Genomic DNA, 20,524 nt, shown 5'->3' on the forward strand with positions numbered 1-20,524 from the left:
TTAATTATACAATATTTTTCCAGAAAATATGACGAACTAGATTTCATTACAAAAATAAATTTTTGTACTCATTCATGTTTAATTATTTAATCATCCATGTTAAGAGGTCACATGTATTATTTTGTCTTCATTGTTTTATTAAATTAATTTATAAGAACCAGTAGAACAGAGGTAACACCCTAACCAGCCAGGACGTCTATAGATGTCCAGCAAAATCTGGATATGATTCTATAACAGCTATTGAATAACATGGATAAGAAGTGCAACCACCACAGCTGGTAGAGAGGTTAAGGAGATATTATAGGTGAGCTGTTGTCTCAAATATGCAAATATTATTGGATAAAAAAAAAGGAAAGTGTTTGAAAATGAGAACCAGATCTTGGTGATGCATCAGCAAAGTCTGAAGAAAACATTAATTGATGCAGCTTAGGAGGCATGTGGTGAAGCTCTCTGCAAAGATAGAAAAATCAGAGATTCATGGTGGAAACCCTGGAATCCTGGAAAAGAAGAAATCAGTGAAATTGCCTATCAAATAAGTTAGCAGATGCATGAGAAAATAGAGAGAAAAATACAAGAAAGCTAACTAAAATTCATGAAGAATCAGGAAAGAAGATAAAATATCATGAAGTGGCAAAATGTTCTGAAGGCTATTGGGAAACTTAGAAATGGAGGAAAGAATACAGTAAAACAAATAAATAAATAAAAATCAAATAAGTGATACAGAAATTGAAGATGTTCTGGCTAGTTAAGATATTTTTAACTGAATGAAAGAACATTGCTAGAAAATGTTCAAAAGAAATATAATCAAGGAGTGTGTATAGCGCTGAGAAGTGCATACTCCTCAGCACTAGACTGCTTGCAGAAAAAGCATCACAAGTTCGATACTAGTGAATGTATTGCTAAGGAAGAAATGGAGGAAATTTTTGAGTTGCTAGAGAAGGCAATTAACAAAAAAAAAAAAAAAAAAAAAAGTCCTTGTAGATGCAAACACCAGAGCAAGAAATGAATACCATACATTTAAAAATGTTTTGCAAAAGATTGGAGAAAAAACATAAAGATGTGGAGTAATTGGCATCGACAGAAGACACTAGAAATCTCACTGACAATGTTATTGTTGATAGCACTATTTTCACGTGGTTCATGATTACAGGACAGAGGATTTAAAATAAGATGTCACCACCATTTAGTTTTGAGCAGGATAAAATTACCTGTCATATGTAAGAGGAAAATGTGTAAGAAAGTCGCTCATACTACTATTCATCTCTGAAAGTTAAAGCTTTCAGAGATGAATAGTAGTGAGTTATACAAATAGTGTTAAAAGAAATGAGAGTTAGAAAATAAGAACCAAACCTGTGAGACTGAGTGCTTGACTCTGAAGAAAATATTGATTCATTCAGCCAGAGAGGCATGTGATGAAGTTGTCTGCAAGGATAGAAAAATTCGCAACTCTCTGGTGGACTCAGGAAGTTAGAGGCAGTCATGGGAGGGAAAAAAGCTTATCAAAAGTAGAGTATCAAAAAGTCAGGATATGCACGCGGAGAGAATATAGAAACATGTAAGAAATCAAAGCATTCTGTAAAAGGAGCTGAAAAAAGTCATGGCAGACTGGTAAGAATATTATTATTTTTATACAGGTATCCCTATTGAGTCAGAAGACTCATTCCAGGATATTAATTATCACACAGGGAAATTGGACTATCTAAACCTTAGCCCCACTCATGGTATTAAAATATGTAATACATCGAACTTTTGATGGGTGTTCACATTAAAAAAGTGATAAAAGTAAGCAGTAGCCAATAAAGTGTGGCATCATACCTCTCCTTTAAAGTCATTCACTGATGCAGCACTCACAACCACCTCTAGTAATTCATTCTGCCCATTCACCATCCTTCAAGCAAGAAATCTAGTCCCAATACCCTTGTTAACTGCACTTTTACACAATATCTACTGTTCTCTGACCCCTGTTCTCTCCCTTCCTACCATATACTGAAAAGTCTTCAGTGTTAATCCTATAAAACCCCTTTAATAACTTATATTCTTCTGTCATGTCTCCTCTTTTTCCTTTCTCAACTAGTTTTTGAAGCCCACAGACTGTTAATCTGTTCTCATAGGAGCATTCCCTGCCACAATCTTTATCACCTGCCTCTCCGCCACTTAATTATCCCCACAGAATCCAGGTGTTGAGATCTATGTGCAGCAGTCCAGATGTTGTCTTATTCAGGGGAACAATAACATCTCTATTCCTGCTTATTAGCCTGCTTTTCAACAGCCATGTAATCTGATGTGCTGTTTTGGTTACCTTTGCAATATGTGCTGTAAACTTTAACTCCTTGTTCACAATCACCTGCAAGTCCCTGGCCTCATCAGGTTTCTATAGTTCAGTTCCATCAATATAACACACAGCTTGTGATCTTTTCCCATAAGTTGTTTACTGATGGTGATAAATTAGGAAGACCAATTTACCATTGGTCTTCCTAGTTTATCACCATCAGTAAACAACTGAATATTTCCTATCACATCATTTCCCATATCATTGATATACAAATTAAACAACAGATAACCAAGTAATGAGCTCTGTGGCACATTAGTGGTCACTTGCCATCTCCTGGACTCAACTCCTCCATAAACTACCCTGATATCAAATCACCAGATTCATATCCATCCTCGTTTGCTCCAATTTATGCAACACAGTTCTATGTGGAATCTTGTCAAACGCCTTTGCAAAAGCCTAGCAATATCACTGAGTAGCCATTTCCGTTATCCAACTACATTGTCACTTTATTATATAAAAAAAAAAAAAAAGTAAGCATAACTGTCAGATTTTAGGGAAAGACAACATATACTGGAATATTAATTAAAAAACTTTAATTAATAATTCCTATATTTTGGTAATGTTACATTATCATCTTCAGGGATCACAAAATAATGATATGTGCACACAGGCACTAACACCAAGCAATTATGGCTGATGAAAACAACTGAAGTCGGTCCTAGAGTCCTAAAGGTGTCCCTTAGTTGGCTAAATTGGGTTGTATTGGCTGTTGGGGACTGATTTTCTTAGAATGCAACCTTCCCGTATTTGGGGCAGTCTCATGCATCCAAATTTATTGAGGTTTGGGAAATTTTTTAGAGCTAATGCTGAATCCAGGAATAATCTCATATTTATACTTGCTGCAGTGTAGTAAAGTGACTTTCTTCCAGTGTATTTTGTAGTTGGTGTCCAAAGCATGGTTACAGATATAGTCCTTATGTTCAGATATCCTGATATTAGCTGTCCTGCCTGTTTGGTAGTAGTAGGACAGTTTGTAACTACAAGGGACCTGGTATACTCCAGGTAGGTCTAGGGGAAGTGGTTGGTCTTTGGTGGAGCAGATAAGAGATGCCAATTTTTTATATGGCTTGTAACAAGTTGTCAGGTCATGTTTTTTTAGGATTTTTGTTAGCTTTTCAGAAGTATCCCAGATATAAGGAATGGTGATAGATTTAGAGTAATCTCTGTTATTAAGGGAGGGGTTAATTGGTTTAATATTTTTTGGAATTTGGGATGTTGTAGCCATCGGCTCCAAAGGTGTTAAGAATATGGTTAAATTCAGTAGTTAGGGCATTGTTATCTGAACTGATTCATTTGGCCTGTTATACAGGGTTTTTATAATCCCATATTATTTGGAGGGGGATGGTGGTATTATTGCTGGCGAATGTATCTACCTGTATGTGTTAAGTTTTCACAACAGAAAAAGCCAGGGATCCATCAGGCTGGCATGTAATCAGAGTGTCTAGGAAAGGGAGTTAGTTATTGTTTTCTTTTTCCAAGGTAAACTGGATCCTGGGGTGTTGATTGTTTGAGTTTGTTAAGAAGTTGTGGAGTGTATCCAAGCCATTCAGCCAAATAGCGAACACGTCATCTACGTAGCGTTGCCACACAGTAATATCAGAATATCTGAGCATAAGGACTATATCTGGTTCCACCAATAGAGCCACTTGGGACTTGTTGACCATGCTTTTGGGCGCCCGCCACAAAACATGCCAGAAGAAAGCTACTTTACTACACCACAGCAAGTATAAATATGAGAGATTATTCCTGGAATCAGCGTCAGCTCTAAAAAAAAACTCCCAAACCTCAACAAATTTTTATGCATGAGACTGCCCCAAATATGGGAAGCTTGCAGTCTAAGAACATCAGCCCAACAGCCAATTCATACCGATTTAGTCCACTAGGGGACACCTTTAAGACTCTAAGATTGACTACAGTTGTTTTCTTCAGCCATATTTGCTTAGTGTTAGTGCCTGCGTGCACATATCATTATTTTGTGATCCCTGAAGATGGTAATGTAACATTACCGAAATATAGGAAGTATTAATTAAAGTATTTTAATTAATATTCTAGTATATGTGTCTCCCTAAAATCTTACAGTTATGTATTTCCGATATTTAAGTTTATCCATGGGGTGCTTAAGGGTCAAAGCTGTATAACTGAGAGGAGACCTCCATGTAGCCTTTAAATGAATGCGGAGAACCAACCACGGCTTCTGACCTAATGTCCAATCCTCACCTTCTCGTGGTGCACCCTGTTGGGTATCTACTTGGATACTGAACGAACGAGGATGGGCTGGCAATTTGGGATTTAGCCGACCAAATTGTATTCTTATTGGTTAAACCAAAACAAAAAATGATGGTACAACATGACAAAATTTCATGCCTGCTGGGGCATTGCCCTGTTAAACAAGGCCCCCGTTGTTTTTGCCAGGGAACCAGGGCTAACAGCGAAAAGTCAGCCACTGGAACAAATCTGAAACACACACCCCAACTCAACATCACCAGAGTTAAAGATCAGTACTATCAACATAAGAAGCCTGAATGGCAAAGAAATGGAGCTAGCTGAGGAATTAGATAAGTACCAGATCGACATAATAGGGGTGACTGAAACAAAAAAGACAAAAACTGGTGAGATCTTTATCTATATTATCTGTATCTATGGTCCCACAGAAGGTTCTACTAAGGTAGAAGTGGAGGAATGTTTTGATGCTTTAGAAAAAGCAACTGACACAATGAAAAAGGAAAAGTTGGTCCTTGTTGGGGATCTAAATAGCAGAGGAGGAAATGATTGTGAGACATACAAAAATATTTTGGGAAAATTTGTAGAAAAGAGCAAAGCTAATAATAATGGCAAATCCCTGTTGGATTTCTGCTCAGGACATGGACTGGTTATTACTAACACCATGTTCCAACATAAAAATGTGCACAAATTCACATGGAGAGAAGAGGCAAGGAATAAGAAAAGTCTTATTGACTATGTTATTGTTGATAGTGATGTTTTCTCCCTGGTGCAGGACACCAGAGTGTACAAAAGATTTGAAATTGGAAGTGATCACTATTTAGTCTTGAGCAGCATAAAATTGAATTTCATATTGAAAAGAATAACATGTAAGAAAGTTTTAACGTGAATAAAAGTTGAGCATCTCTCAGATGTGAACTGTAGACTAAAATACACAAAGATTATTGAAAAAAAAAAAAAAGAAAGAGTTTGAGAACAGGAATCAAACCTCGGAGATTTAGTGGCAAGCCTTGAATAAAGCCCTGATTGATTCAGCTAGAGAGGCATGTGGTGAAGTTGTCTGCAAGGATAGAAAAATTAGAACTCCATGGTGGACACAGTAAGTTAAACAGGCAGTGAAGGAAAAGAAGAAAGCATATCAAAAGTTCCTGCCAAATAAGTCAGCTTGTGCTCTTAGAGAATACAGAGACCAATGCAAGAATGCTAAGCACTGTGTAAAACTAGCTAAACAAAAGTCATGGGAGGACTTTGGCAAGAATATAGAAAATAAATATCAAGAAGGTCGCAAAATATTCTGGAGGTTGTTGAAGAAGCTTAGGAATAGAGGAAAGAGTGCTGTAAAAGGAGTTAGAGATGATAAAGGTGACATGAAAACAGAAGAAAAAGATATCCTTGAAGTGTGGAGTAATTATTTTGAAAAACTGCTAAATGAAGCAAACTTGAAGCAAAGCTAAATGAAATGGCTGTACTGCATAGTTCAGAAAGCCTGGACAGAGGGACGAATTCCCGATGATTGGAGTAGAGCTCTCATAGTACCAATATATAAAAAGGGAAATAAAACTGAATGTGAGAATTACAGAGGTATTTCCCTACTAAGTGTTCCTGGCAAGAACTATGCAAGTATACTCGAGGAACGATTGGGAAGAATTGTAGAAGAAAAGCTGGATTCAGGCAAAATAGACACTGTCAGGATCAGATTTTCACTTTACGACAAATAGTCGAGAAAGCATGGGAATATAACGAAGATCCGTATTTAAGTTTTGTCGATCTGGAAAAGGCATATGAAAAGGTGCCAAGAGAGAAGCTATTCAATACACTACAGTTATATGGTGTCAATGGGGCATTATATCAAGCAATACTTAGTCTTTATTTGAGTTGTAAGTCACCAGTTAGAATTGAAGGAAGTACAGGAAGATGGTTTAATGTTAAATCTGGTGTGAGACAAGGATGTACATTATCCCCTCTGTTATTCATTATCTATATGGATCACATTATGAAGGAAAGTGGTATTGAACATGATATCAAAATTGGAGATGTTAATGTCAGCACTTTGCTTTATGTGGATGATGTTATACTTCTAAATAAATCCGCTACAAGTCTGCAAGATTCTCTGACTAAATTGAATAACTGTTGTAATAGATATGGTATGAAGGTCAGCAATAAAAAGACATAGACAATGAAAATAGGCAGAATCATTGAAAATGTCAGCTGTGTTGTGAATGGAGAACCTGTGGAACAAGTAAAACATTTCAGCTACTTAGGCATGATTTTTAGTGAGGATGGTAAATTAAATATAGAAATGGACAACAGAATCAGCAAAAGCTTGTATGGTGGGAAGTCAATTGAATAAATTCATATGGAATAAGAGAGAAATTAGTCGGAACACTAAATTAGCTGTATACAAGACAGTGTTCAAACCAGTTTTAACTTATGGATCTGAGAGCTGGGTCAGAAGTAAAACACTTGACCAAAGACTAGAGACCGCAGATGAGAGTCGTGAGAAAGATTAGAGGTGAACAGATGGCATCAATGGCAATATCATATTAAAAACGAGGATATTAGGAAAAAACTTGACATTGTCAGCATCTAGGAATGCATTAGCAGAGCTAATCTCAGGTGGTATGGTCACTTAAATAGAATGGGAGAGTAAAGATTAGCAAAACAAGTGTTCTCTGCCAGGTTGCCAGGAAAACGACCCAGAGGAAGACCAAGATTTAGGTGGATTGACACAGTACAAAGTGCCTTAGATGATAGAAATATAAGATCTGATAATGCTGGAGTCTTGAGAAGGAACAGACTGATTTGGAGGAAAATTGTAGAAAGTAAGTTAGTAATGATGTAATTTTTTCATGTAGTACTATCATATCCTATACACCCCTTGAGGGTACATGGGAGGAATTTGATGATGAAGTTTATCCACAAGAATTACAATATCCATGGAGATTCCATCGCATGCAAGGCCAGTCAATATGACAAGTTAAAACTGAAGATCTCTAGACAACTGAATCAATTAGCCTTTCTTAAACGCTGCCAGGATAATAATGTGATCCCGAACTGTGTAAAATTAAAACACCACTTCACCTAAAGCTCTCTGCATACATATATGGATGCACTAGCTTCTCTTTCTCTATTACAGGAAGAGATTGCTGCCACCTGCATTCTCTTAGCCGACACCGAGGCTGTTCGTGTCCTAGAGAGGAGCTTGCTGCCATGCTGAACATCGACCTTTCTACAATAATTTCTGACATCTCAAATGCTTCAGCAGAAAAGGAATTCCCAAAAATATGATGTTGGCACATGAAAAAATTCAAAAGTTTAAAAAAGAACTCCGCTTGCAAACCTGAACTACTGCTCAACACAGTAATAAACCTGTCATCCCTTACCCTGAAGCAGTCAGCGACTCACGCTTGGCCACAACTTCGCCAGAGCACCGAAAAAAATCCCTTCTGAAGAAATAACGATATAGGTAGAATGTGGTATCTGCAACCTTCACAACAATATTGCTAACAATATCTGACTGGATGTAGCCAGTGTTTTTACCCAAGCTAAACCACCAAAAAAGCAACCTATCTAAAAAAGAATTCAAAGCTCTGCAGGAAATAAGAAAAAAAAACAGTAAAATAATAATTACTAAAGCAGATAAAGGAAATGCCACTGTTTACTTCTTTACTGTTAGATCGGTCTACCTACCCCCCCCCCCCCCCAAAAAAAAAAAGAATATGATCCCACCAGCTTCCAAATCAGAACACTCCATTGGATCCTCAAGAAGCTTACTTCTTGGCCTGTGGAAGTGACTAACAAACTAAGACCTTTTAACTTCAGACCTCTCCCAGAATATATGGACTAACAGAATGTGCCATTACCTCCCATTGTGGATGGCATTGATTCTCCCACATACAAATTAGCCAAACATTTAGCCAAAGTGTTTATACAATATATTATCCAGCCTACTTTAAAGCCGGGGTATTGAAAACCTCTCACTCGAACACACTGACATAATGGTCAGTTTTGATGTCTCCTCCTTATTCACCAATGTCCCACTCAAAGATACCTTAGACCTTATCCAAGCCAAATTTCCTCCCGATATATCAGCTATATTTCAGTTCACTATGAACTCGGGCTATTTTATTTGGCAAGCAAAATTCTACAAAGAGAAAGAGGAGACAGCCATGGGTTCTCCACTCTCTCCACCCCTGGCCAACTTCTTAATGGAGACCTTTGAAGAAAAGGCCTTAAACTCGACTCCACATAAACCTACTGTTTGGCTATGCTATAGATGATGTGGATATACTCTACAATTTCTTAGCACACTTAAAAAATCAACACCCAGGATCCAGTTTACCTTGGAAAAGGAAAACAGTAACTATCTCTCTTTCCTAGACACTGATTATATGCCAGCCTGATGGATCTCTGGCTTTCTCTGTTTACTGAAAACCTACACATACAGGTATATACATTCACCAGCAATAATACCACCATCCTCCTCCAAACAATATGAGATTATAAAAACCCTGTATAACAGGCCAAATGAATCAGTTCAGATAACACTGCCCTAACTACTGAACTTAAGCATATTCTTAACACCTTTGGAGCCAATGGCTACAACTCCCCCAAAAATCCAAGAAATATTAAAATCAATTAACCACAACTCCTCTTTCCCCTCTTCATAACAGAGATTACTCTAAATCTATCACCATTCCTTATATCTGAGGTGTTTTCTGAAAAGCTAACAAAAAATCCTAAAAAAAATATGACCTGACAACTTGTTACAAACCATATAAAAAATTGGCATCTCTTATCTGCTCTACCATAGACTAGCCACTTCCCCTAGACCAGTGTTTCTCAAACTTCAGATATCCGCATACTCCTTCTTAAATTTTCATTATTACGAAGTACCTCCTTATCAAAATCTTCTTCCTCTGTGCGTTTTTCCCACTTTCGATGCAGGGTCCACATGTTACGTAGATACGACTTTAATTAGTACAACCCCCATATGGCCTGCCGCTGAGGGGGGGGAAATGTATTTTTGACTGTAGCAGCGTTTGTTCATGGGGCCGGTTTGCCTGCTTGTGGGATGAAAACCCTCAGATAAACTGGGGGAAAAACTCTGCTGTCCATGCCCAAAACCGGCGAACTTGGCTATGGCTGAGAAAGATCCTTAAGCTCCTCACGTCGGCGAAGGGAATTAAACCTAGGACACTCCTTCCCCAGGCATATGGTTGCGAAGCGCATAGCCACTAGACTGAACACGCTTATCAAAATAATAATAAATAAATAAAGTATATTTCATTGTAAATGTCTATTTTATTTGAATTTATATGTTCATGTAAACAAAAAATATGATTTATTTTTAATAGAATACAATTTATAAAGATGCTATAAATTTTGACCTTAATTTAAATAATTTATCATTAATGAGAGAAGTGAAATTATTTATGGTGGGAGATAAAATTTCAGCAAAATTTGGCTCTGTAGTTGTTAATTTCAATCTCAGATGTGTTTGACATCTATAATGCAGTTCCTCTTCTTCGTCTTAATATCTACAAGGGCTGAAAATCCAACTTTGCATCGACATTACCTTGGAAATGGAAAAATGAGCCTTAGAGTTTTATTCATTAATTTCAGGAAATTCTTTTGTATTTCCTGAAATACAAAAGAGATACATCTATTTGTAGCCAAAACGATGATAACATATTCTCGTTGTATTTATTTTTTAGAAAACTATCAGAAGCTAGTTCCAAAAGTTGTTCTTTTTTTGGCGAGAGATCCTTTGGCATAGATTTTTGATATTTAAAGATTATCTTATCCATTCAATATTAATGTCCAGTTCAGAGAAATACTTTTCTAGATTCATTTATAAGCTTTGTGAATGCTGCATGATAGTAATTTTCACATCATTATCAGTTTGTTCATTTGAACTTGCGAGCAATTCATGAAGAGATGGAAATGCATCAAATTCTTCATTACCAACTCCCTTTTGCCATAACTTCATCTTTGCCAATGTGGTGTTCACTTTATCTTGAACATGAAATATAGAAATTTCCTTGTTTTATGAAGACAAATTAAGATTATTTAATACAGTAAGTATATCTGGCAAGTATGTTACTTGACTGAGCCATTTCCAATTATGAAAATGTTTTTTCAATTCTAAACTTTTCATCAAGAAAAATTTGTAGTTCATTCCGAATTTCAAATAAATGAGTAAGGACTTTTCCATGAGAAAGCCAACGAACATTGGTTTGGAAAAGAAGTTGTGTATGATTATTTCTCATTTCTTTGCAAAGCTGAGAGAAAAGTCTGGCATTTAGAGCAGTGTGTGTGTCTACTGCTGCATACACAAGTCCTTTTTTAGATTCGACCATGGATTTTGCTCCATCTGGCTTATTCCAACAAATCTTTTCCAATCAAGCTTGTTTTGATGCATAAATCTATATATATTGTTGAATATTTTTTCTCCTGTTGTATGTTCTGGCAAGGGTTGACAATATATAAGGTCGTCATGAAGATTTTGATTTTTTCATACCTAACGAACACTAGAAGATTTGCAAAATTTGTAATGTCGGTGGATTCATCGACCTGCATAATAATGACTTATGCATATTGGATAATGTTTGTTTTATATTTTCAGCAATTTCAGTGATTTTTCGATAAACAGTACTATTTGAAAGACAAATCCTTTTTGCATTATCTCCGATCATAATTTCTGCTATTATTTTTGCTGCAGGCTTGACCAAATTTTCGTCAATTGTTTCTGCTGTGCCACTTTTTGCTACTAATAGTGACACATGTTATGAAGCTTCTATAATCTTCATATTTTCACCTCCTGACACAATCGACATAATTTTTGAGATTCTTTTAAATTTTTAGTTTATTTGAAAAAATGCTACAGGTTTGTCCTTGTAATAATTATTTTTAGATTCCAAATGGCGATTTAATTTAGATAATTTCATGCTTTCATTTTTTAAAGTTTCACCAATGACACATAATTGAATAGGTTCCTCTTCATGTCTTTCCACGAAAATCCATATATCAAGTAATTCATATCATAGCTGGTTCTCTAGAGATGTCAGACGACACACCCTTATCAATTTCATTTGATCCAGATACAATATCAACGTTTCCTTGTTGCTTACAGCTACTTGTATTTGCTATATTGCTCTCTTTTGTGTATTTTATAAGTCTAGTCTTTAACCAATGATCCATACTTAAGAAATTGAAAGCTAAAAAAATTACCGTGTTTACTCAAATATAACTCGCACTTTTTTTCCCTGAAAATCGTGGTACGAGATATATACGGGGATTTTCAGAAACTCCAGTTTTCAGAAAAAAACTGAAAATGGTGTGACTTACCAAGAAGCCCCTATTCACAATCGCTGCTTTTGGCATCGAAAACAGTTTCTTTGTGTGCATCGTCAAAGTCATTTACCCAAATAGCTTCATTTTCTTTCTCATTATTTCAAGCAGAAATTACCAGTAATTTACAAGACTTTAGATACACAATGAACAATCCTTCACTAATGACTAATGAGAACTAAGCAGAGTGCGAAACAGACAGCAATGGTAGACCAGTAGAGATAGAGCAGCTGCGAAGAAGTGCAAATGATTGGTGTCGTATTAACAAAATATCGCGAGAACTAAAGGCAAAGGCAAACCAACAGTTGAGTTGAAATGCTAATTCTCTTCAACCGAATTCCATAATAATATCTGAAACACATTCACTATATATTTCTTAGTTTTAACATGTTCACGATGGGGGTGGTGTCATGCAAAACCGTATGTTGCACTGGCAACATGTTTTGCTTGAGTCTATACAGCAGTTTCTGTTGGAGGGAAGATGTAATTCATTAGTTAGTGCTGTTTTTATCCCAGTTGTCTCTAATTGCACTATTTGTTCTTCTTTGAGTGCCATCTCCTATCGGAGGTCGGCGACCACCTTGGCATATTTTGAGTGATCCTCAGTCACTCTAAACAGTCCCTCAGAGCTCATGCCAGTCCACTGTCTGATGTCTGTCGGCAAAGATTTTCTTTGTCTTCCTTCTCCTCTTCCATTTATCTTCCCCTTTATAAGCAATTGAAGTATTTTATATTTTTCGTTACGAAGTAGGTTACCAAGATATTCAGTTTTCCTTTTTATGTTATCTAAAATTTCACATGATTTCTCCATTTGTTCCATTACTTCCTGTTTGGATGTTTTTGCTGTCCATGGGATTTTTAACATTCATCTGTATAACCACATCACAAAGGCTTCAAGTTTTTTTATTGATGTTGTCTTCAAGGTCCAAGTTTCTGCACCGTACAGCACTATAGACCATACATAGCATTTAACCATGCGCACTCTAAGTTTAAGTTGCGGTTACACAGTGTTGATTTCATTAGGAGAAAATTTTTTCTTGCCGTTTCAATTCTAACTTTTATTTCCATTTCTGCATTGCATTCTTCATTTAACTGGCATCCGAGATATTTAAACTTTGTCACTCTTTCTATTCTTTTCGCATTTAAAGAAAGTGATGAATTAAGAATTGGTTCCTTGCTTATGACCATAATTTAGTTTTGGTGATATTTATTTTTAATCCCATTTTTTTCACTCTCTTCATTCACTAGTTCCAGAAGATCTTGAAGATCCTGAATATTGTCATCAGCATATCGGATGTTACCGATGATTTCACCATTTACATTAATCCTTTCCTCTCTTCCTTTTTAAGATTTTTTGAAATATGGCTTCTGAGTATATGTTAAAAAGAAGAGGTGACAGCACACATCCTTGCCTTACTCCTCGTTTGATGTTAATGGGGTCTGTAATAATGTCATCAACTTGAACAGATGCCTTTTGGTTCCAATATAAGTTTTGAATGATCCTGATGTCTTTACCATCTAATCCAATTCTCTTTAATAGTGTAATCATTTTAGTATGTTGGACTATCAAATGCTTTCTCAAAGTCAATGAAGCAAATGAATACTTCCTTGTTTTGATCAATACATTTTTGGAATAAGATTTGAGAGCAGAAAAGAGCCTCTCTTGTTCCCAAACCATTTCTGAAGCCGAACTGGATATCACTGATAGTGTCTTCAAATTTTCTGTATATTCTTTTTTGAATTATTTTCAGGAACATTTTGAGAACATGACTCATTCGGCTGATCATTCTATAGTCATTACACGTTTTCGCATTTGCTTTTTTAGGTAGTATGATGAGGGTCGACTGTAACCGGTCTTGTGGGAATATGCCTGTATCGTAGACCTTATTAAATAGCTTTACTGATATAGCAATGTTGTCACTTTCTAATACTCCAGGTAGGTCTAGGGAAGTGTTTATCAAAGTGGCGTACGTGTACTCCCAGGAGTACGTGAAGGTCTTCAGGGGATACGTGCCAATTTTTGGATATGCATCATTAATGCATGGAATCATTATTAAGAAAAAAAAGAATTATTTTAAACGTATATATTTCTCAATAAATTATATTGTTAAGGTAAGGGCCACTACCCAGTGGCCCTTACCTTAATGCATAACATTATACATATCCGCAAGGAGATGTGTTGTGCATTATGGGAGATACTGAGATAGGAGTGATGTTAGTTTGCTCCATCTTTGCAACGAGTTGCCCGGTGTTGTACTACCTTACCCCAGTCCTGAAGATACTTTTAGGCACATACTTTGTTTGCTCACACTTGGATAAAGGATTAAATTAAATTTATTGTAGTCTAACCAAGTGAAAAATAAAATTTCAACATCTTTCTCTAAATCCAGAGTAATTCAATAAAAAGGTGGCAAATCGTTTGGCAACTCCTATAGGTAAAGATGACCTTGCTAATGCTTCTGCCTGGTATCTCAACTTGGGCTTGGCTCCCACTGAAGAGACCTCAATAAAGGTCAAAACTAGTCTGGGTATTGACTTTCCATTAATGCATAACATTATACATATCCACAAGGAAATGTGTTCTGCATTATGGGAGATACTGAGATAGGAGTAATGTTAGCTTGCTCCACCTTTGCAACAAGTTGTCCGGTGTTGTACTACCTTACCCCAGTCCTGAAGATACTTTCAGGCGCAATCTTTGTTTGCTCACACTTGGATAAAGGATTAAACTAAATTTATTACAACTATCTAGTTTGTTTCTGATATTTCCCCACACCAGCACTTTCTGAAGTTATCCTTCCAAAGTCATTCCTCCTTTTATGTGTCACAACTGTGAAAGAACTCTATGATTTCTTTTGGCTTTATCAACTATCTAGCTTTCTCTCATAATTAGCTTTGGCCTTTCCTTACCATACAGGTCACTCTTCTTGCTTGTGCCTTTTATTGCTCAGTGGCATGCTAATCACTTTATTCCCTAGACAATGTTTTCTTTGTCTGCAACTCTTGCTTAATGATGCTGCTCATCCATCTAACTCCATCCTGATTTATCCTTCTGACTATGGGTATACATTCTGATACTGCTTTCTTCAAACATCCCTTGACCACCTGCCATGGCCCTACTGAAAGCTGACTCCCCAGCATGTCATAATCACCTGCTTTGTAATTCCACATATATCCCTTATTAACATATCTGGCAATCTCCCAAGTCAAGACTACAGTCACATTCTCCAAGCAAAGGCAGCATTGTTAGATTAGTTATTGCTAAGTTCTCTGATGCTTTGATCAGATCATGCCCTCCCAGACCTCATGTCCCCTCCATTACATGCTGCCTCAGGGAATTATCTCTCAGCAGCTGTATAGAATGAGTTTCCTTCTCTGCCTGCGACCATTCTTTCTCTTAATCTATGTCCCCATAGTTGAAATTCTTCATAATAATTACTTGTCAATGCTTGTTATCCACATTGTCCTGTATACCCTCTATTATAGCAACGAATTACATTTTTTGCCCTATTAGCCTCTATCCCATATTAGATAGCCTCAAGTGAGCTACCTTCTGAATCCCTGTCCCCTGATGTACTTCTGCTCTTTTTGGCTTCAATTCCTCTGCTCATTAGTAAAACAATCCTCCATTCTGTTCCTACTATCTACTCTGAAGACAGCATATCCTTTATGTTCTCTTCTTTCCTGTAAGCATATCATCCTTGGTTCAAGGAAGTCTCACTAATGTCTATAATTTTTTGGGCAAGTTGAGCTAATCATTGCCCAAAACTCCTCACCTTATTTCAAATGCTTCTGCCATTATTATACAATGCCTCCTTCATTCCACAACCTCCCTTACACTTTGTGTTGTTTAGTTCACTAAAGTTAACCTGGGGTGTTATATTTAGCATCATGTGATTACTTTCCCAATTACTAACCTGTAGGTTGCCTAGGCCCATGAAACTCACTCCACATCATTCCTCCTGTCAATCCGTGCACTGACTCATTCATAATCATACCTATCTCAGTTTCAGCTTATCTCTATCATACCATTGCAACAGAATCACAACTTTTACTTTCTCCCTTTTCTTTTTTGCATACACTTTTCTTTTTTGCAATTTGTATAATTAGCAATTCTAATTTCTTCTTGCATATCACACTTGTCACCTGCTAAATCATTTGTACTAGCCAAATTAAACCTCTCTTTCACCTTCACTTCTTACAGTATCACTAATATCCTTAATTTTAGCACGGGAAGCATAATTTCATCATGCTTACCTGAAGCATTTCTCTTATCAATAAATCACGTGGAAATGGAAGACAAATATATAGAAATTACTTTAAAAGATTGTTAAATGAAACAAGAAATGATAGAACAGTGGTAGAAAATATTCAAGTGGAATGCAGTCAGGAGAACATATCAATACTTGAGAGAGAAAAGTTCACTTGAATGTTTCTATGACTGAAAAATGAGGAAAGCTGCTAGCATAGATGATATTCAGCAGAAATGCCCAAATATGGAGGTAAACATTTCACGGTTGCTGGACTTCATAATTCAGGAGGAGATAAAATTCTGGATGATTGGAGTAGAGTACACATAGTGTCCATTTAGAAAAAAGGGAAATAAAACAGTATGAAAATTAGAGAGGAATTTCCTTTCTTTTAGTGTTATACGGTGATCAGCATTCATTTTTGAAATTATGGATTCTGCAACCGTGTTAAAATAACTCTTTATTATCTCAACGTTTCAATCTTCATATCAAGATCATCATCTGGAGCATACATAAATATACAAGACAAGCTGCATTACATTTCAAACAGTAAGCTAGAGAAACAATGATTTGATCACCTATAGTTCAAATACTTCCATTATTATACATAAACTGCAATGCCCCCTTCATCCCACAACCTCCCTTACACCTTGTGTTGTTTAGCTCACTAAAGTTAACTTGGGGTGTTATATTTAGTATCATGTGATTACTTTCCCATTTACTAACCTGTAGGTTGCCTAGGCCCATGAAACTCACTCCACATCATTCCTCCTGTCTGTGATCAAATCATTGTTTCTCTAGCTTACGGTTTGAAATGTAACACAGCTTTTCTTGTATATTTATGTATGCTACAGATGATGATCTTGATATGAAGATTGAAACATCGGGATAATAAAAAGAGTTATTTTAACACGGTTGTAGAATCCATAATTTCAAAATTGAGAGAGGAATTTCTTGTGGATTGTTCTAGGTAAGATTTAATAGCAATACTTGAAGAGGCTAAAATTGTGGAAAAGAAATTTAAACAAGCTTGTTTCAGACTAAATAGATGTTGTCAGGATCAGATTTTTCACTTTGAAAATAGTTGAGAAATCATGAGAATTTAATAAAGATCGTGAGTTTAAGTTTTGTAGACTTGGAAAAGGCCTATGATAGAGTACCAAGACATAAGCTGTTAAAAATGTTACAAGTATATAAAACTTAAACTCCCTCCAGTTCCTCCAACCCGCTTGTATCCTGCATCCCACTTCCTTCTCAGCCCCCTCCATCTTCTTCCACTGTTGAACCTAAGTATCTAAAGTCGCTCACCTTCCTGATGACATTTCCTTCCAGCTCCAGATCTGTCTCCTGTCCGCCACCCACTGTGCAACACATATACTCTGTCTTACTTCTGCTCAGTCTCATACCTCTCTCTTCCAGTACTTTTCTCCATCTTTCCAGTTTAGTTCCCGCTTCTTCTCTTGAATCTGCACACAGCAAGATGTCATCTGCATACAACATTGTCCAAGGTGCATCTTCTCTCACCACCTCCATCACAATATTAAACAGAAATGGACTTAATGCTGATCCTTGATGCAAGCCAACTGTTACTTGAAAACTTTCTGTCTGTCCCAGACAGGTCCGAACATTTGTCTTCACATTTCTGTACATCTCCCGCACTAACCTGACACATTTCTCCGGCACTTTCTTCTCCCTCAGACACCTCCAGACTTCTTGCCTTGGCACTCTATCGTATGCTTTCTCCAGATCAATAAATGCCAGATGTAGCTCCCGTTGTTTCTCTTGAAACTTTTCCATCATGTGCCGCAACCCAAAGATAGCATCTGTTGTTGATCTACCAAGCATGAAGCCAAATTGTTCCTTTGCAATCTCCACCTCCTTCCTCAATCTTCCATCAAGAACCCTTTCTAGGATTTTCATTATGTGGGACATCAACTTTATTCCTCTGTAATTTTTACAGCCTTGTAGATGGGGACAAGAGTACTCTCCCTCCATTCCTCGGGTATATTTTCCTGTTGGCAAACTTTCATGAACAGGTCCTACAGCAGGTCAATTCCCTCTTCCCCCAGTAATAAATTTGTTGGTGTCCAAAACCTAAGGACTAACACTATTTCTGAAGATTACACCCACCAATTCAGATGAATCAGATGTGGCAATTTATATAATTAATGATTTTGGGTAGAAAGCAGGTACACATTCAAATTTTCAAATTGCATGCAAAGAGGTACATAGTAACACTCAAGAGAATTAAAAAAACAAAAGGCTGTGCTAAGCAAATTGTATTTGAAGGAAGCTCTTTTCGTGAAGGAATCAAGTTGCAGATTAGGATGACTTGTAATGTCTAAAATATATCATCTATGATTTATTGGAAAGCTTGAAGAGAGCTGCAGAATTCCTGATATTGCTAGAAATTTAGAATCTCACATAGCATTGTATCCAAGCTCTGGGCAGTTTTTCAAACCAATTGAATGTGTTCCAGACATTTGTTAAGAGGTCGCCCCTCACTCTACCATGGAGCATGAAGACAGATTTTTGGTTATAACAGCAAAATGTAATTGACACACCACAGCAGTTCAGCTTGCAAGTTATCTCCATTTAAGCATAGGTACATAGATATCTTGACAAACTGTGGCACGATGTCTGTGACAAGTAGGCCTATAAGCTTGAAGGCCTGTTGTCTTGGATTTAAAAGAAGATTTAATATCCCTTCTTGAAAGACAATGAAACAACAAACAAGTTGCAATGTACTGTGTGCCATTCAGTTTTTTCAATTGAACATGGAGGCTGTTCTGATATAAAACAGCTTTTATCCACAGCTCATCATAGTGGTGTTTTTAGTGGTGTTATTGTATCTATAAAAATTGGACAAGACACCAGTAGGCTAATGTACTCTTTACAGATGAGTCATTTTAGTCCTTCCTCCAATTCTAGAAGACAGCTGATCTAGCATGAAAATGGTACTGCTTACCATCGTGAGAATGTTCTTGAAAAGGATAGATACTGCAGTGCTGGGGTCATAGTGTGGGAAGGTATTATGTTTAATGGATGCACCGAGCTACAAGTGCTAGAAAAAGGGACTATTATTGGTGAACAATATTGCAACAAAGTTCTTCAATGTCATGTTCAATTTTTTTTATCGTGGTGCTATAGGTGAAGAATTCTTTTTTATGGTTGGCGATGTCACACCACATCATACATGAGCAGGGGAAATTCTGAGATGCAGTAAGGAGGCATATTGCTGTTCAAAATTCCCACCCAGAAAAACAAACATCCTCCTTGCTCTGAAGGAGGAGTGGACCAATTTGCCTCAAAAACTCCTGAATTACTTAGTGCTAAGCTTGGTGCAACATTGTGAAAGCTGCATTGTAGTGTTTGGGGGTGGACATATTCCATACTGAACTGACTCTCTCTGCATAGTTTTCTGTAAGCACTGTACATTAATTTCTTAACTACATCCTTAGGAAACTTGTAACTTTTTCTGAAAAAGGTATTGCAATTTAATTTGTATGAAATTTTTGACATATTTTTTGTGTAATATAATTTATTAGTATGCTGACAACTTTTATGTCCACATTTGGCTGTAGTTGTGAAAATTTTTTCATATTCATATAAAAAAATGTGGTTTGTCCTTAGTTTTTGGACACCGGTGTGTATGTTTTTCAGATTATGACTTTAATATGAAATTCAAAACATCAGGAAATCAAAGTAATTATTCCTAATGGGTTATAGTCTCTATAATTTACTGAAATGAAAAAAATTGAAAAAAACCATTTGTAATAAAAATAAGAGGAACTGCTACCAAAGGAAGTAACTAAATATTAACTGGATATATAGCAAGACCTAGGAAGAGAATGAAAGTCATTTAGATACTGAAACACATTTATGACCTAGATATTGCAAGAAGATATAGGGTTGTCCATATATCTTGACCATTTCTTATTGATATAGCAAGTCTTGAGGCATATGTATAAAGAATAGAACCAAAATGTTATGCCACTGTGTAATGAAGAAAACCAAAAAAGTTTGCAAAAATAACCTACAGCTGACTCTTACTCTTACAAACTTAATAGGAGCCAGAAGATTTTAGTGAATTTCATTATAATGGTATTGTGCCAATGGAAAATCATCAGATATTCCTCGACACCTATCATTGAATATGATACTCTGCATTTCCTGTGGTCAGAGTGCAAAAATTTGACCATAATTTTTACTGTTCAACTGTCATCACCTACTTATTAGTCCACTGGAATGGACTATCAACTGTTATGAATGCACTCTCTCTCTCTGCAATAGGATGAAAATGCTGCAACCAGTGGCAGCTCTGCTGCATCCGGGTGGTAGCAAGGTTACTTAGTCTACCATGCCATCC

The 20,524-nt window shown here is 36.6% G+C and overlaps 1 protein-coding gene across 2 annotated transcripts in view; it reads left to right on the plus strand.

The window, feature by feature from the left end:
• Positions 1–20,524, plus strand: part of LOC150106316 (uncharacterized) — a 129,072-nt gene that overhangs the window by 46,566 nt on the left and 61,982 nt on the right. The window lies entirely within an intron of this gene.

The sequence above is a fragment of the Typopeltis vanoorti genome, chromosome 5 (assembly GCF_054136105.1).
Source record: "Typopeltis vanoorti isolate ZY-2024b chromosome 5, IOZ_Tvanoo_1.0, whole genome shotgun sequence".
NCBI classification, from domain to species: Eukaryota; Metazoa; Arthropoda; class Arachnida; order Uropygi; family Thelyphonidae; genus Typopeltis; species Typopeltis vanoorti.